Genomic DNA, 20,135 nt, shown 5'->3' on the forward strand with positions numbered 1-20,135 from the left:
TATGACTGCTTTTGTTGAACCCCAAAGGTTTTGCCTGCCATGTTTTTATTTTCATTTGCTTATATGTATTTTTTAATTTTCTTTAATTAATTGGTTAACCCATTCATTCTTTAGTAAGATGTTCTTTAGCTTCCATGTATTTGTGGTCTTTCCAAATTATTTCTTGTTATTGATTTCAAGTTTCATAGCACTATGTTTGGAAAATTTGCATGGTATCATCTCAATCCTTTTGTATTTGTTGAGGTCTGGTTTATGATGCAGTATTTGATCTGTTCTGGAGACTGTTCCATGTGCACTTAAAAAGAATGTGTTCTACTGCTTTAGGGTGAAATCTTCGGAATATATCTGTTAAATCCATCTGGTCCAGTGTGTCATTCAAAGCCCTTGTTTTCTTGTTAATTTTCTGCTTAGATGATCTGTCCATTGATGCAAGTAGGGTGTTAAAGTCCCCTACTAGTATTGTATTACTATCAATGAGTTTCTTTATGTTTGTTATTAATTGATTTATATATTTGGTTGCTCTCAAGTTGGGACATAAATATTTACAATAGTTAGGTCTTCTTGTTAGATAGACCCCTTTATTATGATGTTGTGTCCTTCTTCATCTTTTGTGATAGTCTTTGTTTTATTTTTATATTTTTTCCTTAAGTTACTTCCTTTTTTTTTTTTTTCAGTCTTTGCTTTAAAACCCAGTTTGTCTGATATAAGTATGGCTACTCTAGCTTTCTTTTGATGTCCATTAGCATGATAAATTGTTCTCTGTCACCTCACTTTCAGTCTGCAGGTGTCTTGCATCTACAATGAGTCTCTTGTAGACAGCATATAGATGGGTCTTGTTTTTTATATCCATTCTGACATCCTATGTCTTTTGATTGAAACATTTAGTCCATTTACATTCAGATTAATTATTGATAGATATGAATTTAGTGCCATTTTATTACTTGTTTCGTCATTTCTGGAGATTTCTCCTGTTCCTTAGTAGTCTTTGTCACTCTTTTGTTTTCTTTCCCACTCAAAGCGTCTCCTTCAATATTTCTTACAGGGCTAGGTTAGTAGTCATTGAACTCCTTTAGTTATTGTTTGTCTGGGAAACTCTATCTTTCCTTCTATTCTGAAAGACAGCTTTGTTGGATAATGTATTCTTTAGACAGCTTATTTTCCCCATTTGGGCACATTGAATATATCATGTCACTCTCTTCTGGCCTGCCAAGTTTCTGTGCATAGATCTGTTGCTAATGTTATTTATCTTCCCTTGTAAGTTAGGGATTTATTTTCCCTAGCTGCTTTCAGGATCTTTTCCTTATCTCTGTATTTTGCAAATTTTACTGCAATATATAGTAAGTGTTGGCCTGCTATTGTTGATTTTGATGGAAGTTCTCTGTGCCTCCCGGATTTGGACGTCTGTTTTCTTCCCCAAATTAGGAACTTTTTCAGCTATAATTTGTTCAAATAAATCTTCTGTCCCCCTTTCCCTCTTTTTTTCTTCTGGGACTCCTATGATATGAATTATTGCACTTTATGGAGTTGCTGAGTTTTCTAAGTCTACCTTCATGATTCAATATTTTTATCTCCCTCTTCTTTTCAGCTTTATTATTTTCACAACTTTATCTTCTATGTTACTTATTCACTCCTATGCTTCTTCCATCCATTTTGGTCATGATACTAGTTGGTTTTGTATATAGGTTATAGCATTTTTGCTTTTGGCCTGACTAGTTTTTAGGTCTTTTTTATCCGCATTAAGTGACTCCCGGGTGTCTTCTATGCTTTTCTCCAGCCCAGCTAGTATCCTTATGATTGTTTTAAATTCTGGCCCGGGCATACTACTTATATCTGTTTTACCCTGGTTGTGACCTTTTCTTATTCTTTCTTTTGGGGTAAAATTCCTCCATCTTGTTATTTTTTCTAGGTCTCTGTCTTCTCTGTATTAGGAAATCCTGTTATGTTTCTTGCTCCTGGGAGTAATGGCAACATTAAGAAGAGGTTATATACTATCCAAGGCCTGCCTCTTCAGGAAGTGTTTCTGGTGTGTGCTGTGTGTGCTCTGCTGTTGTGTTTTGGCTGTTTTTTTTTTGTTTTTGTTTTTGTTTTTTGTTTTTGTTTTTGTTTTTTCCCCCTCAAGTCACTCCTCTGCGGAATTTCCAAAGAGTATTTGGATCTTGTCCACTGTGTGGTGAGTTTTAACACTGTGTGTTTTGGTCTGCTTGTTAAAAGAGGCTAGATCTTATTTCCACTGGAGCTGAAGCTTTGCGGCACTTATGCTTGTGGGGGTTTGTTCTGGTCTTCTGGAGAAGGGGCCCACTGCTGCCCTGAGTCTCAGACATACTTGCCCGAAAAACAAACAAACAAACAAACAAAAACACCTGCAGAGTTCAGGGGTGGGTGGGGCTTGGTATAAGCAGTCCACTGTATGCACTGTGATGCTCTCTGAAGTCCATCTGATGGATGGGGGCGGGGGGGAGGGCATCAGCCCACTCTCTTGTTCCCAGAGAGGGGAGTTTGCACACACTGCTATTCAGGAAGTCCTCACAGAAGAGCAAACAATCTCACCTTCTGTGTCCTATACATCCCTCAGATCTATCCCTGCCTTCATCCTGTCTGTGTCTGATCCATCTACCCACCGGGCAGTGCCTTGGTCCTGTATTTTATCTCAGGCAGGTTTTTGGGCTTCAAAACTCCAAATTTTAGGGCTATGTTGTGGCATAGACCTATACTGATCCTCTGGAGGAGGGTATCACTGCACTGGTGCTGGTGCCAGTTTGTCCCAGGAGGGCAGTCCCACGAATATGCAAGGGCTTGGAATTTATGGTAAAACAGAGCAAAAAGTCAGTGTCCAGGTTAGCCACCCTCAGCAGCTGTTTCTGCTCCTATGCTAATGAATGGGGCCAGCTCAATGGTGGTCATAGGTTCTTTTGACCCCTGAGAAGCAATGTTACCTCTCCCAAATGCACCCCAAGAAAGTTAACTGTCTCTCCCAGTGCAACCCAGAGGATCCTCAGACCACACTGTCCACCCCCAGGCCTCTGTCTTCCTTCTCCACATAAGAACAACTGTGCCTGCCAGGCTCCACCCTGGTGATGGCAGGGACTTCTAAAACTTCATATTTTGAGCTCTGCTGCTTATAAGCAGCTCTGCTGCTTCTTTCGTTTTCCCAGTCAACAGTTTTGGGGAAGTCTTTTTCTTGTGCAATTCCCTGTGTGTTGCTAGTTTCCTATCTCTCTCTCTGTGATCTGGGCTCCCTCCCCTCTACAGCACCCCTGATTCTTTTCTCCCCAAATCACATCTCTGCACTTCCTACCTTCCAGAATATGACCTATTTTCTCCCTCTCATTGTGCACTTTTTTCTCTCAGTCCTTTAGATCAATTTCTTGGGTGTCCAGAATGATTTGATATTCATCAGCTGTGTTCAAGGGATGAAACAAGCATAGGGTCTCCCTGCTACTCTGCCATCTTAACTCCAACAATAAAGACTATCTTTTTTACATGCATCTGTATTTATTATATTCTGTGGATGCATAAATAATGTTTTCAAAATTTAGTTTAGTATTTTTTTAATAGACCATTGTAATTGTGCATATAAAATGTCCACTACGAGAAATATTATTTCTCATAAGGTCACATAGGGTTTCTCCAGATGTATGTTTGACACTGTGAGGCACAATAGGGTCTGTGGAATGGAATTCTAGCTAGAGAGAAGACATGTAAGTAAGGACAATAAGCTGGAAACAACAGAATGCCAAGGTAATGAAAAGTAGCCAGTTTCGCCCATGCAAAGTATAATGTCAAAAACCATGTTGGGGTCAGAGGACAGAGGACAAGCATGGACGTCAGTTTAAATGCACACTGACTTGGTCAGTTTAGAGCTACAAGAGACCTAAGACATAGCACACAAGACTGGATCCCAGAACAGCCTCAGTCTGAATGCTTATAGTATGCTTTTGCTCCAAGTAGGAACCAAGGCTTTGGAATGAAGCTTGATTCCTACTTTGCTTTCAGACCCCACCTCTGTTTCCTAATGGCCTGAAGCACCTGCATCTTTTCTTTGAAGGAAAAACTGAAGCCCAGAATCATTCTATCATAGACCTGCACAAGACAACCCCTGAATAGGACACTAGGTGTACACCAGACTTCAGTAACATCATTCTGCCAGCCAAGTCCATTTTCCCTATATACCAGGTATGTCCTAGTCAGCTCTTAGTCATCCTACCTTAGCAGAAGGATGTGTATGAGGAGGGTGTATATGGGTACAATATGAAATAGTGAAGCACCGTGCAAAGGAAAACACCTCCAATTTCCCCCTGTACATAAAGAAAGTTACGTGGGAGCCTCTTAGAACTTTTTTCCTTAACCCAAACTCTCAAATTAAATTTTGATAAAAAGGTTAGATTCAAATTTTTGGACTATATTTTAAGCACCTCATTATTTTGTCTCTTGGCCAATTATGTGTTGATTCTTCTTATTTAAACCTTTAAATAACAAGATACGCTCAGGGAGTGATCTGAAGGACCTGTACCATATGAAAAGAAAGTAAGTCTAATATTTCACAAAATTTAATAATACGTAAATAACCAGGAGCTTCTTTGAAAAATGCAATTATTTGGTTATAAAGTATAAAAAATCTGAGTATATACCAGAACAGTAAAGGAAAATTTGTGATTCTTACAGTAAGTCATATATGCTGGTTTTAATAAAGAAGTTTGAACATGGAATGTGCACTTAATTCAGCAATTGTACTCTGTGTGACTAAGTTAAAGATTCCACTCCTGAATTCTGATCCTTTTAGGAGTTTTGTCAATTATCAAGAGGAAAATAGGCTCATCATCAGTAAAGCCTAGAGATTTAAATCTAATCCAAGAGGGTTTTGATGTTTCGTGTCAGGAGGAAAATAGATCTAGATTATTGCCACCAAGAACTGCTTTCTACTACATAAAGCTTTATTCTCTGGTTTTGTTCTATATAGAAACCATGATCAGAACATTTTTATAAATGTGCAGTGATCCTTTATGAAAGGGAAGTAAGCATGAATAGTTGTGAGTGCTTGTATTCTGGAAAGAAGCAAGCCTGCAAATAATTATTTTTACTTTGTTATTGTGCACTTCATACCCCTTAATTTGATAGATAATTGACAGAGGCCATATAGACAAAGAAGGCTTATTCACAAACCCTATTTCAAATAAAAAAAAAAAACCCTCCATTTAACAGGAATAGATTCAGATTATTATACAACAGCTCTGAACAACTATCACAAACTATATTAAAAATAAGTGCATATTTTTTAAAAAGTTTATCTGAAATTTCTGTATGTTGAATTTTGCCATTCTATTTGTCATTTCACTGCATGTCCTTTCCATTCAAATATTCATTAATTCTAGAAAGCATAAGTATCAGGCTTAAATTCCTGTGATTCTACCTTTAAATGTATTTCTTTGAACCTTCTTAGAAAAATATTCCATGTCCATTTTGTGTACAAAGATCTGTGATTACAGACTTTCTTTTTTATAATCCTATTCCTTCAAAACTTCTACTTCTGTATAGAAAGTTACATATAGATAGTTATAGGTATAGATATATGGATATAAATCTGTTGGGTCTACCTCAGCAATGACCATGAAACTATATATTCCAGCCACTTTTTTTTAAAAGATTTTATTTATTTATTTGATAGACAGAGATCACAACTAGGCAGAGGCAGACAGAGAGAGAGGAAGGGAAGCAGGTTGCCCTCTGAGCAGAAAGCCCGACAACAATGGGCTCAACTCCAGGACCCACTTCAACTCTTTAACCCACTGAGCCACCCAGGCCCCCCTCCAGCCACTTTGTATCAGTGCCAGTTTCATGGTACAAATATGACTTGTGATAATAACAGCCTAGGGATTAATTTACCCTGTACTAAGCACTGACCAAGGACTTTATGTGAATTATTCATTTAATTCTTATAATGGTCCTTGAGATAGGCACTATTTAGTCACAATTTTATAGAGGAGGAAACTGAGACACAGAGAAACTAATTAACACAATTAAGAAGGTGACTTGTGAAGCTATGATTGGAATCCAGATAGTCTACCACTAGAGTCTGAACACTTAACCACCACTTGATGATGTTTATGATTATAAATCTATGAAAATCAAGCAACATTTTAAAAAAATTTGTTATTGAAAACAAAGTACCAATTGTGAAACCTATCCCCTCCATTGTTCTATCACCTGCTGATGCTAGGCTCTCATGATGGTGTGATGTAGGTGTTGTTTTCATGGAACTCAGCCAAGACTTTATTCCTGGCTCCCCACCTTTTGGCTGTGTGAATAAGGTAGATAATTTTTACATGTCTAAGTTCCAGCTTACCCATCTATAAAGTGGGAATGACAAATTACTTCTCAGGGCTGTTGTGAGTTCACGAGATGAAACTTTTGTCAATGAGGCTATCATGTACTAACTGTTAGCCATTACCATAGGTTAATAGTTTTAGCCAGACTTCAAAAAACAATAAAAAAAACTTTGGATTTTTGTGACTGTATTTACTGACTCACTTAGTAACATTAATTTACCTTAATTGCCATAATTAAAATAAATAGACAACATTTATAATTAAAAGAATGGAATTCCTACCTATTTCTGTAAAAAATCAGTTTAAATTCCAGTATTTACTATATCAATGCCTCCAGCTTAACCCTGATAGATATATTAGTAATTATGGTTTGGAGTAGTCAGAGTGTAAATAGTGGCAAGGTCATCAGAATACTAACATATTGGCAGTAGGAACATATTGCAGTGGTGACCAGAGCAGGGCAATGTTGTTGATTAGTTTATCTCCTACATATTGTATAAGGACATTATAAAAGCAAATGCAATTATGATAAATGCATTTATAAATATGAAGTGTTTAGTGAATAATGAATATAAATTTTACACATAGTTGTGTTTTACACATAAAAATCGTATCTATAAAGGGAATGCTAAAGCTTGCAAGTATTAAACAAAAGATAAATTTCTTCTATAAATATTCCTCTAGTGAAACACAAGTCTTTAAATATTATTCGATTAGTTATAATAGAGATTTTCCTCATTTTCAAAGTTAATCCAAGAAAAAATTTTTTTCCTACAATCTTGAATTTGATTTTTCTTTTTCTTTCTTGTACTTTAATCATCAAGTAGTGTTTGGATACTGATAAATAATCATTGGTTCTTTTTCTACATGCCACCCAATTGTGAAGGCATCCTAGATGTCTATCAATTATATATTCTTTCATTACATATTCATGATACAGTTTTTTATACTTCTAATCTCTTTGGTAAATAGTATTATAAGCCTTTTCCAGATTTGTCTATATGCTTCATTTTAACAGTGGTTTTATAATAGAGTAGATGATCTTCAAAAAGACCACCTATAGAAAGTCATCATGTGACTAAATTAAGTTTCATTAATTTACTTTAGGTTAAAAAATACTCCTTTTTCATGTAACATTTTGTTCGAATTGCATCTTTCCAATTCTGCTTATCCTGGAACCAGAATCTTCACTTCTTTTTTTTTTTTTTTTTAAGATTTTATTTATTTATTTGACAGACAAATCACAAGTAGGCAGAGAGGCAGGCAGAGAGAGAGGAAGGGAGGCAGGCTCCCCTCTGAGCAGAGAGCCCTTTGCGGGGCTCTATCCCAGGACCCTGGGATCATGACCTGAGCCGAAGGCAGAGGCTTTAACCCACTGAGCCACCCAGGCGCCCCCAGAATCTTCACTTCTATATTGAGTAGATCGAGGCAAGATATTTCGTATATAGCAATACTTAGAAAGGTGCTCTAATTTGAGACTCTATGAAGGCAAAACAAATAATTGAAAATGATTGAACTTAACATTATGCAATAAGAATTGTTTATACTTTATAATACAATTAACTTAGATATAGTTATATTAAAAAAAATACACATAATGCTTCTTCACCAAGGGTAAAACCTTTAAGATATGGAGGCAGTATTATCATGCTGAATTGCTTTAGTGTATGGATAAAAACCAGAAGATTAATAATATAAAAATGAAAGAGATTTCCCTGTCTCTGCTAAGAATTATCAATGGGATCCTTGGGTGTGTTACTTATCATTTCAAACTCTCAGTTTCCTAATTTATAAGGTATGAATAAAAGCAACCTCCTCATAGAAATGCAATAAGCAATTAATCAGATAATATAAATATGGAAATTAGTAGAGGGACTGTCGCGGCCGGCACAACAAATCGACCAGGAAACGTGAGGGTAAGAGGATGGTGGAAAGAAATTAAGAGACAAAGAGATGGGGGCAGGAGGGACACTGAGGATGATGTCCAACAGTGCCAATTTTATTCCACATCTTACAAGCATTTATAAGGCAGACCACAATAGAAGGAGTAATACATCAGTACCTAGTCAGATGACCGCAAGTTTCTATAACAAGTTTACATTAACTACAAGCAAACTTCGTGATGCCAGGTAGTCTCCGCTGAAGCCATTAGCAAGACAATCAACCAGGGAGTGGGTTATGGGAAGTACAGGAACAGCAAGGACCAACTAAGAACTCACGACCCTGACCACATTGTTCCCCTCTGTAGGGAGAGCATGTGGGAAGTCACATAGGCGAGCACAGGACACATAGCACAGACCCTTTCTCAGTGTTACTCAACTTTCCCGTCCTTAACCCCTTGTCAAGGTGTCTGGACTTTAAAGGAGACACAAGTCAGGGCCTGGTTTGATCCACGACTCCAACCGTGCCGTAGCCTCCAACAAGGGACTGCAATAATCATTGTTCAATGCATTCCATGAATCTTGGAATCTCATCTTTGCAGGCACAACCTGAATTTGTCTTCCAGGTTTTTGCTGATTTATTCTGATTTCCACAGTGATCTATTAGTTCTATGAAGATACCTGTTCCTCCCCACCCCTTATTAATTTTACTGGATTCTTAATCTCTATCTGAAATTGCTGAAAGTCCAAACTTTCAAGCAATCACCAACTGATGTCTAAGAGCTTTTCTTCTCTCTAAAATGCCCTGAAAAATATTCTGTCTCCAGTTTTACCTATAAGTTAGTTTGGAGTCTCTAATGTTAGTCCCCCAAGGTCCTATCAGTCAGTCTCCATCAGAAATCCTGGGTCAGTGTCTTGCCCTTAGTAGTTTCTGTGATGGTGATAGGAATAAGGAATGCTGTTTTTAATTGCTTGTTTTTGTTTCATTCAATGTTTTATTCCTGTGAATATGGATTTTTTTAATTCCATAGATACATGGATTTCATAATATTTCTTATGAAATTTTAATAAGCCTTTTTTTTCTGGCTGTAATCAATGTTACCATTTTACAAAACCAGAAATGTCTTCAACAGGGACAATAATAGAGCTGCAATTTTTTGTACTTATGAATACCAAGTTTTTCCAACACAGTGACCATTAACATAAGCTCATTTTATTCTGCATTTTTTCCCCCAAAACAGCCTAATGGACTCCATTAGGTAACAAAATCTCATTCTGTGTTCTTAATGATATTTTAGTTACCATTCTAAAATCAGGTGAAAATGACCTTCATTAAATTCAATTTAAAATTTTTATTGACAAATAATAATATGCCATTGAATAATAAATGAAGAAATTAGACGTCATTAATCATAGTATGAAGAGAGGTGCCTGGGTGGCTCAAAGGGTTAGCCTCTGCCTTCAGCTCAGATGATGGTCTCAGGGTCCTGGGATTGAGCCCTACATAGGGCTCTCTGCTCAGCAGGGAGCCTGCTTCCCCCTCTCTCTCTGCCTGCCTCTCTGCCTACTTGTGATCTCTCTCTCTGTCAAATAAATAAATAAAATCTTAAAAAAAATCATAGTATAAAGATAAAATTCAGACAAACTTTTGAAGACAGAGAGAATACCTAAATCATTTAACTAAAAATGTAAAGTACAAGTATTTTGTAACATACTTGGTAAATATATTGTTTAATCTAAAAAAAAATGTTAAAAGAAAGTTTCAGACAATATTCAAATAATTATTTAAATTTCAGAATAATTTTAATTGGAAATTTGATTTTATACATGTAAAATATATTCATTATAAATTTCTGATAATCATGGAAATAACTGACATATATATAATTTAAGCAAATGTCCATTATTTATTCAATAGACTCATTTTAGAAAGTGTACATTAAAATGCTCTGTGACTTGATATTGGTAAATATTTTTTATTAGTCTTGAGATCTCTAAGTGGATAATAAGAGAAAACTGAAGGGATTGAATCCTTTTGCATTGTTAATGTATTTTCTTGAAAGAAAATACAATCCAAAAATATTATATCAACTTGTCTACCTTAGTGAACAAAATACACTTTGGTCAAGGGGCATCATAATAAATACCAATTTTTGTTCTGTGGTGCTGGTTATTGTAACACTGAGCTTATGGATGACTACGTACTAGCTGCGAGAGATAGGCAGAGTTTGCTTTACTGAGAAAGTCTTGATATCAAGTATTTGTTTCCATTTACCTCTTTCTTATTGAACTAAAATGAAGAATGTTCAGCTCCATGACCTCCTGGGCTCTGTGACACTTCTGTCTTTTTCAAAAATTAATTAGTGAATCAAAGGCTGAATCAGCCTTCTTCCAAGTAATTTTCTTGCTCTTCAGAAAGTTAACTTCTCTACTCTCATTATCAATGTCCTTTGCCTTGTCAGCAGCATTTAAAACATTATCCATTATTTCTGCATCACTAGCACAATGTCAATGGGAGGGAGCGAGACCCTTTTTGCAGAGCTCAGCCCAGTGGCAGGGTTAATCAGAGTGGCAGGATCAGGGGTGTCAAACAATCCAACAGGGAGACAATCAGGGATCTGGGTTGAGTTATTAGGTGCTGTTGGAAACAAAGAGATGGAGAACTGTCAGTAGAGCTGCAGCAAGCAATGAACAACATCAGGGTATAAGATATGGGATCCAGGCTTCAAAAATTGTCTCTAAGATAAAACAACGAGTGGCTAGTAAATATATTAATAGAACAAATGGAAGCCTGTTTAAAGATCAAGATGAGGGTCAGAACCTCAGTTCAGGTTCACAGAATAGAACAAAGTAGGATCGTAGGGTTGGATTACCTGCTGGAAAATGGTGTCTGGTCTTTTCATTCAACCTAACAGCACTGGTGATTTTCCTACATCAGAGTTCTCCTTACAGAATCATCTGCCTTGCCCAGTCTCCTTACCCTTCTAAATGATACAGATCTGCTTTGTGCCACAACGTACTGCCTTTCCTTCCAATACAATATTTGTCACCAATTCATACTCTTGTTCACATTTTAACTATTTTATTTTATTCCAAGATGTTTCAAAAGGTGAAAAATTTTCATTGACATTATTTTCAGATAATCCCAGAAACTTCATAGCAAGTGGCAATTCTTAACTTTTAACTTTTAAAAGAATTAATACAAAAGATTAAAAGATATACACATATAAAAAGTAATGTTATATTTCATGAATACATAAAAAACATAAATTTGTCTGAAAAATATAACAAGAACAAAATCTGGGCTGTGATTGCCACAGGGGAGGGAGAAGCATGAGACTGGGAGTGAAACAATGGTCTTCAACTCCACAATATTTTTAAGTAGAAAAAATGTGAGACAAATACAAGAAAACATTACTATTTTAATTTTTGTTGGCAGACACAAGAGCTTTTGTTTTGTTTTCCTTAGCAGGTTTCCTGAACTTTAAATTAGAGTATGTGTGAGAAAAAGTGAGTATAAAATAATAGAGAAAGTGAGAAGTAAGTGATAACCCTTCCTCCTTTAATTTTTTCTTAAATTAATCAAATGTTGTATTCTGTCTCTCTGAGAATTTGGTTTCAGTTTTCCATCTGTCCTGACACTTGCCATCTGCCCACTAGTGATTTTGGCTCCATTATTTGAAGCTCATCTCAACCTATTCCTGTGAATTATAGATAAGAAAAAGACCAAAAACCAGAAAACACACAGAACCATGCACACAAGTGTGGAAACCTTTAAAGAGGCAGATGCAGGACTAGGCCAAGTGGCAGTGAGTGACCTTTGTCTTCTAGACTGGACTGTCTGAGAGATAGAGGGTAAGGATATGATGAGGAGCTCACTGCCTAGTATAATGATAGTCTCCATGTAAGAGTGGGGTTGGATAAGAGTGAGGTTGATATGGGGCAAATGCAGACAGGAGATTTGCAAAGGAATTAGAGGAGATGTTTCAAGTGATAACTGGTTTGGAACAGGATGATAAAAAGAGGCATGAAGGTAGATGATGATGATAGGAAGAAAGACAGAAGGATATAGATCTGCATTTTTGTACATATAAATGTTAAATGAATAAATAAATGACTCAATAAATTTATATGCAATCATTCTCAGCTAGATAAATCAAGTGAAAATTGAGCAGAAGGTAAATCATATTTTTAAGTGGGTGAATATTATCAAATAAGGAAAATTTAAATCACTCTTCACTACCCTTCCCCTACATAAGATACACACACACACACACACACACACCCCTTGGTGGGAGTGGGAGCGTATATTAGAATCTGGGCAGGAAAGAAAATATGAAGTTTAAATACACTCTTTCTTTAGGTGGTTCTGGGGTATGCCTTTTTTTCTTCACCACTGAGAATGTCTACTCTTAAAATCATTTGCATTCGCATTTGCAAAACTCAAGATTTTATCTCATGGAATACTGCATGTAAGAGTAGTCAAACTAAACTTACTCCCTTAAAAATTAGGAAGACAATTCCTGAAAAAATGCTAAGTTTGAATATGGTAAGTATCATAAATAGACCAATCTCACTGGCATTGTAAGACTATTCAGGGTCTAGATTGCATTCAGAAATGAGTTTTCTGAAAAGAGCATAAAATTATATTTCAGCTTCATGGTTTATTCATTCTTTTTGATGGACTATAGTAACTTTCTAATGTTGTGTCTGTATTTAAAGTGACAAAATTGTAGTTGGGAAAAATCATGGCTTATTCAATTGCATTTGCTCGTAAAAATATTGAAAATTCCAATTAAGATTGGGACAGAGATGTGACAATTTCTAATCTCCTTCCTAAGACCAGTTTTATAAAAGTGTTCCAAATGAGTCATAAGCAGAGTATGACTTTTCATTGACAATTTTCAATGCTTCAGAATTCTTAAAAAGATGCAATTTTAACATTCCAAATTCTGCACTTATGGAAAAATCAGTATGATAATTCTTAATAATCTTATTTTCACAAATTTAGAACGATATGTGATTATCTCCAATTGCACTTCAAAGCTTATGACTTTTTTCCTTCTAATTTCTCTTTACTTGTTATTGGTAGATGTTTTTGAAACACATGTGTCATAGATGCTGCTATTTGTTTCCCAAGATCTAGTCTCTTTTACTATGGTAGTATACCTCCTCATTGCTAGCAAGGGATATGGATGGCCACCTTGAGATGATGTCCAAACTGCATTGCAACTAGGGGACATGTAAGTAAGTTTTTGCCCAGGGTTTGTGGAAACAAATGGCACTAAAAGGGATGAATGCACCCAATTCCTTCCCTTTCCCTCCTTCCTGCCAGTTGCAATTATAGACATGTTGACTTACTGAAAAGTCACTTAAAATTGAAGTTTTGAGTATGACAAAAAAAAAGAGAGAGAGAGAGAACAAGAGAAAGAGATAATAAGATATACCTGATAATAATGTAGACCATATCAGTCCTTAAAATGCTGATGTGGGCCTCTCTATAAGAGGGAAATAAATTTTAATCTTGACTAAACCAGAGTTTCTTTCACTTGCAATTACACCTAATCCTAAACACATATTATAGAATGCATTATATGCCATAGTTAGCTCTACTATTTATGCTTAGGAGGTAGACCATAGTATAAAGATAGTGGGTAAACATTTGATAGTTAGTGTTTGGTTGTCTTACAGGAAAAACTGAACATTCAAATGATAGTTTGGGTATTTTATTTGATCAACTTTGATACCTTAATATTTCCTTTTTACTCCAGTTGATTTTCATCACATCAATGGTTTTCTTCCTTGTCTCTTTACTTTTATTCTATTTTTTTTATTTCTACTTTTCTTGAGTTCCCACCATATTTCTTGTTTGTTTGTTTTTGACATTGCTCTTTCACAGTTACACTGTTTTGTTTGTTTTGACAAAAGCACCAATCACAGTTCAACATCTTCAGTTAGTTTTCCTGATTTACTCCCAGGTATTATCACAGTGATTGTGAGACACTGACACACACACTCTATTTTTCTTTCTCGTCTACATTTATTTCCCCCTTCCAGTTGCATATGTTGAACATTTGAAAGAAAAATAATTTGTATGTCCACGATATTTTTAGAGGCTCTAAAATGTATTAGGGATACCTTTAAAAACACCTCTACTGTACTTTTTTTTTTTTTAATTCTTAGGGATGCTGCTTCTCAATTTAAAAGTAGAAAATTTAATGATGACTTTTAATCATTATCTAATATTGGCTGATGTATTCTATAAAACAACTTATTAATTGTACACAATCAAATTCCAGGGCAATGGAATGAAAAATGTAAAAGTAGAAGCTGGCTATTGTGGCTGAGCCTTGAATTTTTTTAAATATTTGAAGCCAGTTTAAGAAAAACAGAGTTATAAAGCAAACAGTTCTATGAATATGTTCCTGAGTGACACTTTTAAAATACAAAGCAAATTTTAATGCTCTCCACAAAGGAATGAATATTTAGGAAAGATAAGAACATGAGTAAAATGACCAATTCTTTGAAATTCAACTTGTTCATAGCATATATGTAGAATAGACCTGAAATAAAATACAGTATCCTGAAAATGCCAGTGATCAACCCAAAATCAAAATAGAGGAAATATTGCTGCCAGCTATGGTCTTAAGGCATTATGCCATTTTCTTATTTCATGTATTTTCCCTGACAATTCTTCTAAGTTATTTCTCATGAGAAAAATTGAGTTAAGTCATCCCCAGAAAAGTGAGTCATAGTAACTAAACACACAGGAGTAACATTCCATGGATGAATAAATGAGAGCAGTTCTATTTCAAACACGCCAGATGCTATACATTTTCTGGAAAGGATCAGGATATCAGGTCTTTAATGAGACTTCCCGCTAAGCTGAACATCTGTTCATAATATATTGTGCACTTGCTAGTAAGCCTAAGAATGCTAAGGCGATTAGAACATCTTGATTGTGTTTTCCAATAGTATACAGAAAAAAGGAGATATAGAATCAGAGCATTGAGCAGGTAGGAAATCAGCACTCAGCCACCATCCAAATATGCACCATGTTGATTCTCCACTTGTTTCTCCATTAATCAGTTGTTACACATTTCACAAAAGTATAGTTGACCTATTCAAGAAAACCACGTGACTTTGTCCTTGAAATGGATAACGAGCTAAAGATAAGGATAAATGGAGGGAAAAATAATTCACATACGCAAAAGCATATCTATCCCTGTAATTATTTTAATTTCCTTGGCCATTTTGTTTGAATTGTTTCTCTACACCACTGAAATTATGAAGGAAGGAAAACAATTAGCATAACCTTAAAGGACATATAGAATACATTGCTTTGTGAAATTGATCTTCCATTTAAATATTCCTCTTCGGGGCACCTGGGTGGCTCAGTAGGTTAAAGCCTCTGCCTTTGGCTCAGGTCATGATCCCAGGGTCCTGGGATCGAGCCCAGCATCGGGCTCTCTGCTCAGCAGGGATCCTGCTTCTCTCTCTCTGCCTGCCTCTCTGCCTACTTGTGATCTCTGGTTGACAAATAAGTAAATAAAATCTTAAAAATAAATAATTAAATAGATAAATAAATAAATAAATAAATATTCCTCTTCATCCATTACTTTATATCTGGTCATTTACTAAATTTTTCCTGACTTTTTCCTAACCAATGACCTTATATCTGTATATATGGCATTAAAAACTCATGTTCTATTGAGAATCTGCAAACAAGCACTGTAATGATCATGAAAAGCCATCAAGTCACTGTACATTATTTACAAATGGAAAATAAAAGTAAGTTTTTAACTCCCGAAACACAGCCCCTTATTAAACCCCCTAATTTACCAATGATACCGATTCAGAACAGTTATGCAAGAATGCAATTATTCCCTTAGGCAGTACCTGATTAAACAAATTTGATCCAATTAATTGAATCTGTATGTGAGGAAAATCTATAAAAACCTGAATATCCTGAAAAATGTATAACGTGGTTTCACTGGGTAAGGAAAAGATGGTTAAAATTATGGGTGCAGGAAAGATAACAGGATAATTTTTTCCAAAGACCATGATCATACTTAGGTCATTATTGTTTAATATGCCATATTATTTTTGAAAATGTATTTCATATAATTATCTTGAATTTAATTGATAAAAAGAGCATGATACTTTGCTAAAACTAAGTGCTGGAAATTCGTTCTCAAAAGCATTTTTTTTTTAAATGATGATGATCACATACCTAGGTATCAAAATCAGTACAACGCACACTGGGAAATAAGTCTGCCAGGAATATGGTGCACACTAGCTTCACAGACTTAGAAAAGAGAGAAGACTTCCAATAGTTCTGACCATTTTAGATGTGTGAAACATTTATCGTGGCTGTTATACAATTGTAATATTCAATTGCTCAAGGGAAGAAGCAATTTTGTTGGTGAAATCTGTACTACATCTCAACATTCAGCATAATTTAGTAGATTATTCTAGCCCATGGATGATATGAAGACAAACAAAAAGATGTAGCAAAAAAAAAAAAAATCATGTTATGGGACATCTTATTTAAATTAATGATTCTCACGAAGTAAATTTAAGAAAACACAGCAGCTGTAACAAATCACATGACTTGGTAGAATGTGTGTGTTTTTCATACATTTTCCCAAATGGCCCAATTCAGAGAATAATATCTCAGTAATTAGCAGTAACCAAGAGGGAAATGTCCAAAATGGATTATCAAGTTTAAAATAATATCTTCACTAGAGTGTTTTATAACAGAATTGGTATGTTCTATAACCCAAAGCACTGTTGATGAGATACCTAATATATGATCCAGTTTATTTATGTGTATAAGATAGATAGATGACAGATAGATGATAGATATATAGATAACATTTTATAAACACATGTATATATACAATGTAAATTGAATTTTATTATTTTTCAAAAGCTGATCTAGTCTTTTCCTATTATTCTTATGTATTCATAATAGACCAATTATTGATAGCTTTACCTGAAAAATTTTAACTCCAAAAACCTGGAAATTTTAGATAGATATCAATGTGTAGCTCTGCATTCTCTAAGTTCAGTTTTACTTTTTTATTTAAGTTTTTTTTGTTGTTATACTTCCTCTAATGAGTATTTAGTTTTATATTGTTTGAAAAGGAAAGCTTGATTCAGTTATTCTCCAGGAATGTATTTTTAGAATATAGATTTAACTTTGAAAAGAAGTAACATTAAGATAATTGTTAGCACTGAGGTGACTGCCAGAGAATTCAACTCTGATGAATGAACTCATGCCTGTATGCCTGAGTGATTCATATAAGACAGTACAGAGAAAATTACAGATAATTTTGTTGACCTATGTGAGTATACATGAAGAATGGGAAAGAAGCCAGAATGTTGGAAACAGAAATGTCCCAATTAAAAAAAAAAAAGCTTCAGAAGAAATCATTGGTGTCAGATGACATTTGCCTTTTAATAGGGTTATTAGATTGTGAGAGGCCACTCACAGGCATGTGTAGATCTTTTTGCAAAACATTTTTCAAAGCTTCTCATTAAAAAAAAAATGCATAAAAAATGGAGAATGTGAGTTGGAAGAAAATACTCTTAAGTAGATTAGTAATTGATTGAAAATCCAGGTTTATGCATGTATCAATGTCATTTTGAACAAAAATCGTAACACTACCCCTTCAAAGTTTTTATCAAGGACATTACTGAGACAGTAGTGGGACCTTTACATGTATTCAGGTTGGCACCAAGCCAGAGAGGATAGCTGATATTCAGATAGCATAATTTTATACAAAAAAAACATTTTTACAAGTTGGATAGGTGGGTTGTATCTATCAAGAAGAACTTCAGTAAAGATAAATGTCAGTCCCCCTACTTTGTTTTGTTTATATTTATTCATTTATTTTAGAGAAAGTGTGTACACATGAGCGGAGTGGGGTGGAGAATCTTAAGCAGACCCTGCTGAGCATGGAGCCTGAGGCTGGGCTGGGATCTCACTACCCCGAGATATGACCTGAACCAAAATCAAGAGTCTGACACTTAACTGACTGAGGCACCCAGGTGCCCCAGTCCGTGCTTAGATTTAAAAAATCCATTAAAAAACTGGAGCAAAGGGGAAGTATAGTTGTAACTTTTTAAAGGCCATCAGAGAGGGGATATAAAACTCTGGATGGGAGAATAAAGTAAATTCCTTCTCAGGTTTCTTCTACCTCCAAGATTAAATAACTATAGTGTGTATTTATTATACCATATAAATTTGAAAATTGTTTTGAAAGTATTTATGGGTAAAGCTGTTTATATCTCTCTGAGCATCTTGGTGAATACTAACCCATTGTCCATAAAAAGATTACTCTAGTCTCTGACTCTTTTAGAATGATCATGATATGGCTTTAAAAGTTTTTCAAATTTTCCTGAAACTAGAACACTTCATCTGTTGCAAGTAGTCAATTCATTTTAATGTTGGAGAAAGAAATTGTCTGCTTTTGCTATTGTGAGAACTGGTTCTACTTCAGATATTATGATAGGAGATGTATTATGCTCCCTTTACTCAAATAGACAGAATAATTGGAATAATAATTTTAAATGCATATCAAATACAAGGGAATAGTCATAATTTTGGTACTAGACACCATTTTCAGGCATTTAAAAAATATCATTTTTAATAAAGTAAGTTTCATGTTGGCAATAAAGTCAGTTGGAAATGGATTTATTACAAATGATATTTTTCAAATAAAATTAGTGCTTACCTCTGGTGTGAAAAATCAAAAGAATTTTGACGTGGCAATCATATTGATCTTACAAGAACATTCCTCCCACTGATGTACTAAGTTTAAAGTTCTTAAATAACCCAATTAGGGACCTTTAAGAGAGAAAGAGGAAAAAAATCCTGGCCGAATGATGACTAATTAGAATGACAGGCGTTTTTCTGACTCATGGGGGAGTCACAGTACCTAAGCAGTAAAAATAGTGTCTCATTAGTCTTTTAAACATTATTCCCAGGTTCCCGTGAAATTGATATTTAATCACTTTCCCAGTGTACAGCAGGCACTTATTACACTGGGAAGACATGGGGAGTGAAAAGTTTATAAAATTTCCGTCAATCTCTTCTCAATTTGAAGAATGATTCATTATAATGGGCCACCAGTGGCAAAAGGACCCTGAATGGAAGCCTGTAATTAACTTCGCTTCTTGCTTTATTGATGGCATTTGCTGGGTTCTGAGATTAGATGGTGTATCTGGTGGGATGTACCCTATGGATCATGCTGTACAATATTCTGAACTACATCTAAATCATATCTACAGTTGTATTAGTCAAAATTCTGTATGTTGGTTTTCTGAAATTTGGGGCTATTTTAAAGTATTTGGAAACTAGGTCTGCTACTGAGGGTGTGTAGATAGAATTAATGTCAAAAGGAAGAAAATACACACCTAAATTTGGGGGCAACTCTGTAAAGAAGAGAAAAATTGACTTTAAGATTAAACGACTTCCTTTTAAAAATTGTCAATATATTTGATCTCTGATTTGTTTGTATGAAATATGGCTATTCTTTTATCCTTTAGCCTTTAATACTATTTTACTCTTAGTAAATGCTTAAAAGTATGGTTATAAGAGCTATTTCATTTTGTCCTTAAATCCGAAATTAACTCTCATGTGTATACATGAAACTTTAGGAAAAATGAATCCAGCAACCACCCTTCCCCCTCCAAAAGAATATTATTCCAAATTTCACCAAAGAAAGTAGAAAAGGGTGAACACTTTTAAGGTTTTTATTTTATTTTATTACCTTTCTAACAAACAACCTTTATTTCATGGACATAACATGACAAAACTTATGGTAGTTTTTTCACATCATAACATGGTAGGATGGTCATTCTGTTTTATATTCTATCCTAATAAAAAATACTTTATGGTTTTGGCTCAAAAGAGAAACATAAT

The sequence above is a fragment of the Lontra canadensis genome, unplaced genomic scaffold, assembly GCF_010015895.1.
Source record: "Lontra canadensis isolate GAN:19392208 unplaced genomic scaffold, GSC_riverotter_1.0 scaffold14, whole genome shotgun sequence".
Taxonomy (NCBI): domain Eukaryota; kingdom Metazoa; phylum Chordata; class Mammalia; order Carnivora; family Mustelidae; genus Lontra; species Lontra canadensis.